This window comes from Grammomys surdaster, unplaced genomic scaffold, assembly GCF_004785775.1.
Source record: "Grammomys surdaster isolate TR1022 unplaced genomic scaffold, NIH_TR_1.0 267, whole genome shotgun sequence".
Taxonomy (NCBI): domain Eukaryota; kingdom Metazoa; phylum Chordata; class Mammalia; order Rodentia; family Muridae; genus Grammomys; species Grammomys surdaster.
The window spans coordinates 2,360,713-2,366,569 of record NW_021604708.1 but is presented as its reverse complement, the minus strand read 5'-3'; the positions used below and the strand labels follow the sequence as shown (position 1 = coordinate 2,366,569).

Below are 5,857 nucleotides of genomic sequence, written 5' to 3'. Positions count from 1 at the left end.
GAGAGAGAGAGAGAGAGAGGGAGAGAGGGAGGGAGGGAGGGAGGGAGAATGAGAGAGAACAAGCAAAGTAAATTATTATAAAGAGAGGCCTGAACAAGAACCAGGCTGGCCTTAAATTCCTGGTCCTCCTGCCTCTTCGCCAGTGCTGGATCACATGTGCTAATCATGTGCCACTCATGAGCACCTTTTTTAGTACAAAGGGCAACAGAGGCACAGAGAAAATAGAGCCTTTAAATATATAGCACTGGGTGACTTGGTCGATAACGGTGGGTAGGACTGGGACTCACTCCTAAACTGGACAGAGGCAGGTGTTTTCTTTAACATGAACAAAACCTGTCATTTCCAGTCAGACAAAATGACAGCATTTCTGGGACATGGTAGGTTTTTTTTTTTTTTTGGTTTTTTCGAGACAGGGTTTCTCTGTATAGCCCGGGCTGTCCTGGAACTCACTCTGTAGACCAGGCTGGCCTCGAACTCAGAAATCCGCCTGCCTCTGCCTCCCGAGTGCTGGGATTAAAGGCGTGCGCCAACACCGCCCGGCGACATGGTAGTTTTAAGAAAGGTAAACACTCTGGGCTTTGAAAAGCTTGTACCCACCTCTGGTGGCTATGTATGTACAGTGCCATAGTATGTCCTGGCTTCCCAGTAGAGACACTGTGGACAGTAAAACTCCCCACGGAGACTCTGGAAATGATTCCTTCTGTCTCACTGACATAGCCCACTGTGCGCACAGATTCATAGCACGTTCTGAAATAAGAAGTGTTCTTGCTCTTGTTACTTTCCTTTATCCACGTGTTAAGGCAGTCATTTATTCACCATTCATCCATCCATCACACATTCATTCATACATTTGTCTGTTTATGTCATGTAAGCTGGCCTTGAACTCCAGATCATCCTGTCTCATCTTCTCAAGTACAATAATTCATATACAGACTACCACACCCCTTTTCAAGGCTATGACACATCTGTCTAGAAACTTAAGATAGTTTATCCTACTATGGTGTATTTTGGAATATCATGGGCTATTGGGATGGCTCAGTGAGTAAAGGCTTGTGGCCATGCCTGATGACTTGAGTCTAATCCTTGGAAGCAACATGATAGAAGGAAAGAAACAACTCCTGAAAATTGTTCCATGACCTCCACATGTGCATCTTGGCAAGAGCAAGCACATGTGTGCTCCTGTACACACACACACACACATACACACCCCATATCAAAAATTTAAAAAGAAAATTGTAACAGAAAAATTATTATTAGCAACCATTTCCCCATTCACATGAACATAAATTGAGGCTCTGAGAGTGTGGTGAGGGAAATGAGGAGGTAAAAACTTCTAGAGAGAAGAACTGCACACACGTGGGCACATATAAATGATCAAAACAAATAACCCTAGACACTAAGAACCCAGGATCCAGTTCTTAAAGCTGGGTTGAGCTCAACTGTTGAGGTAGTCACAGAGCAGAAGTCTCTCACTGGGGTGGGTGCAGGGGGATGACTGATAACTCAGTTCACATGCAGGGTGTTTCAGTGGTCACAATCTGGGAATGGGAACCAAAAGGCTCTGGTAGCTGCTGCTCCTAGCCCACAAGGAAAGTTTGGGAAAGCTGGTTCTACTGTCAGAGAAGAAATCATCAGCATCAACAGAGCACATACCACTCTGCAGCAAGAGGAGAGGCCATCCAAGCAAAAGGTGATGTGACCTTCCTTCTGAAAATACTCCCTTTTATCTAGGTTCTTTCCTGATTTGTGGCAAGTTGACACCAGATCCAACCATAGCATGAGACATTCCTATAAACACTTTGTGGAGTCTACGCAGTTCATATGCTTGAGCGGTTAAGAAAAATACAGTTCAACCAATAAAGTGCCTGCCATGCAAACATGGAGAACTGAGTTCAGATTTCCAGCCCATGTAAATGGCTGGGATTATAATGTGTGTCATGATCTCAATACTAGGGGGAGGAGATGCACAGACAGGGGGAGCCCTGGAACCCATTGTCAAGCCAAGCCAGCTAAATTGATGAGCTCCAGGTTCAGTGAGGCACCCTGTAATTGAGGAAGACATCCGACGTTGACCTCTGACCTCTCAGCACACAGTCACACATCCAACACACACACACACACACACACACACGTTGTGGAAAACCTGCAACTGAAAGTACTTACACTGATGACCTGGCTTTCCCAGGACTCACAACTTTCTCACGGGCTCAGCTTCTACCAGTGGGTTCACAGCCATCATCTAGAGCAATGGTTCTCAACCTGTGGGTCGCGACCCCTTTGGAGGTTGACTGATTCACAGGGTTCCTTTACGTCCATCAGAAAACACAGATATTTACAATTCATAACGGCAGCAAAATTACAATTATGAAATAGTGATGAAAATAATTTCATGGTTGGGGGAGGGGTCGCCACAACGTGAGGAGCTGTATTAAAGGATCCCAGCATTAGGGAGAGAACCACTGCTGTTGGGAAAAATAAATCTTGTCTCAAACACACACAGGGATTTCTTCTTCTTTCTCTGTCTCCTCCTCCTCCTCCTCCTCCTCCTCTTCCTCCTCCTCCTCCTCCTCCTCCTCTTCCTCCTCCTCCTCCTCCTCTTCTCTTCTAACTGTATCCCTGACATATTAGAGAAAATCAAACCGATCTTTTGATTTCTCTTGCAGACAAATTAGTGGACTAGTACTCATCGTTTTTGAAGTATTATCCTTTAAAAACTGACATGGTTTCAACTGGTGATTATCTCCGTTAAAATGTATTCCTCTTGTGCAAATAAACACTGTACTGTGCTGGTATGCATTTGCTGATTTTCTATGGAGTTCCACAACATTGATTCTGCAAAGATTCCTCCTTCTGCTGTTTGCAAATAAGTTCTGATTTCATTCTTGCTGTGATAAAATATCCTGACAAAGGCAATTTTAAAAAAGGAGGTTTATTTGTCTACAATCACAAGTTACGGTTCATCATGTTGGAAAGAGGCAGCCAGGAATGTGGAGCAGCCTGTCACATCCTCAGCAAAAGTAGAGCAAGAACAAATGGATGCCTGCTTTTGCTCAATGTCCTCTTTAAGTTTATATGTTCCAGGCCCCAAACCCTGGGAACAATGACACCCACAATGGACAGATCTTCCCACCTCAGTTACTGTGATCAGAATGATCCTTCCCAGATGTGTCCATAGGCCTACCTCACTCTTCTACCGTCTCTCTCTGAGACTCTATTTCCAGTGTCAAGTTGACAAGCAGAGCTGACCATCACAGACTATTTCTCTCCTAAAATTCCTTCAGAGGTTGGTGTATAGTTCAATGATACTACATCAGTCTAAACAAGCCCCTGGCCATCCTCCAAAACACCACCATTGTGAACACACACACACACACACATACACACACACACACACACTCACACACACACGATTTCCTAAATGCCTTAAGGGTGATCATATTTTATAAAAAAAAAAAACCACAAATGCTTTAAAATATGCAGTATTTTTAAATTATGAAAACATTTGAGACTCTATATGTTTGACATGCTATTTTTTCATTAAATAAATTTATTTCTTTTTAAATAGTATTTCTACTTATGCATATGTGTTTATGTGCGTGTTTATATGTGCACCACATGCATGTGCCTGCCAAGGCCAGAAAATAGCCGCAAATCCTGTAAAGCTAGAATTCCAGGCAGTTGTGAGCAACTAGAAATGGGCGCTGGGTATCAAACCTGGGTTGACTACAAGAGCACCAAGACTCTAACCACTGAGCCATATCTCAAGCCTGATTTATTGACTAGGGGCAGGGACCACACATGCCACACAGGGCAAGCTATGTGGCAGGCATGTCTCTACTCAGCCATCTCTCCAGCACCATGTATTATTATTTTAGCAGTAGAAGACCAAAGACAATTGACAAAATAAGATAGCTGTCCAGAATTTAAGGATATTTACTTTTTCTTTTGGACTTACTTCTCTAATTTGAGCGGGATAGCGCACCAAGGCTTTGGGAAACCGCAATGAGCCAAAGTTGTCAGTAGGTGGCGGAAGAGCACCGCACGGCGCGGCTTGAGCTCTTTGAGGCTGTTGAGCTGTTTGGTTGGGAGACTGTCACAGAGAAACCATTCTCTTCAGGGGCACCTAGTGGGGGGAAGGCTTCCTTCCAGCACATACCGTTCCTGGATCACCTGTTTTTATGGGAAACCACCTAAGGCATTCAGGTTACATCTCATACAGCAGAGCACTTATGAGGGCATACGACATCTTCATTCCTTCTGCCTTTCAGATTGAGGATAATAAAATCGTATATTTCTTTTCTGAAACAAGATCTTGGTATGTAGCCCAGGATGCTCAGACTCTTAGCTCTCTTCCTGTCTCCATTCCACAGTTCTGAGCTTACAGGAATTACAGGCTTACCTCTGATTGACAAGTGTCTATTTTCCCTGCAAACTCTGAGAACCAACTGTACAAAGAAAAGAGTGTTTTCATAACTTACCATAGAGAACAGTTTGAATTTTGCTTCATTAGAAAGAGCCACATTTCCTCTTGTCTTCTGGGTCATTGCCTTCTCCTATCTGCTTCTTTTCTAACTGTACATATTTGGGAGACTAGAGATCAAAACAAGCCTGACTAAGGCCTTTATTTGTGGACATTGTGTCCAGTAAATACAAAAACACTAGATTCCCTGTCGTAGTCTGTTTTTGTCAACTTGACTCAAACCTAGACATTATCTGAGAAGATGAACCTCAACTGAGAAAATACCTCCATCAGATTGCCAGAGGAAAATCTAAGAACATTTTCTCGATTAAATATTGGTGTGAGAGGATACAGCCTCGTAGGGGCAGTGCTCTTGGAGTGTATAAGAAAGCAGGCAGTGCAAGCCATGGTGGCAAGCCAGTAAGCAATGCTCCTCCATGGCCTCCAATTCAGTTCCTACTTCCAGGTTCCTGCCTTCAGTTCCTGTCATGATTTCCATTTATGATGGAGTATGACCTGAGTGGTAAAATGAAATAAATCCTTTCCTCCTCTACTTGATTTTCATGGTGTCTTATAATAGGAATAGAGACCCTAAGACACGGGGCTGGAGAGATGCTCAGTGGTTAGGGGCACTGACTGTTCTTCCAGAGGACTTGGTTCCAGAGGACACGGCAGCTCATAACTGTCTGTAACTCCAAGATCTGACATTTCCACATAGACATACATGTAGGCAAAACACCAATGCACATAAAATAAAGGTAAATGAGATTTTTTAAAAAGATGGGAAAAAAAGAAACCCCAAGACACTCCTCTAATGCTGAAAGCTCTTTTCTTTCTTTTTTATTTTTCTCCTTCTCTTTTCTTTCTTCTTCTGTTTTCTTTAGAAAAGATTTCATGAGGACAAAGGACTTACTAGTAGCTCAGGCTTACAGAGCTACTTGGAACTCCCAACAGCTCTCCTACCTCAGGTTCCTGGAAGCTGGGTTTGCAAACATGAGCCACCACTCCTAACTTGAAAAGTCGAGTCGAAAGAGGTGGATTCTTAGTGTGTTCTCAGCCCCAGCCTATGGGTGGTCAGGGAGTGGAGCTAAGCTAGGTGGTGTGGCCACAGATATCACACTGTCAAAGGGCCCAGCCCTGAGAGGCCTTGTGTTAGTGGTCCTCTGATACTCAGAAGGATGGTCCCTGCCCAATAGTCTACCAGAGTGTATATGGTTATTTTGGGATGGTTCTCTCAGTACAAATCTGTGAAGACCTTTGGTTCACTAACACAACGTTTATGGAGTCTTCGTTTCAGTAGCTGTAATTGACTTGTGTATCCAGGCCCCATTCAGCAAGAGAAGATCTCAAGATCTCTCTCTCTCTCTCTCTCTCTCTCTCTCTCTCTCTCTCTCTCTC

General features: G+C 43.7%; 1 long non-coding RNA gene across 1 annotated transcript in view; it reads right to left on the bottom strand.

The window, feature by feature from the left end:
• Positions 1–5,857, bottom strand: part of LOC114628333 — a 32,849-nt gene that overhangs the window by 4,565 nt on the left and 22,427 nt on the right. The gene's annotated exons all lie outside the window — the stretch shown is intronic.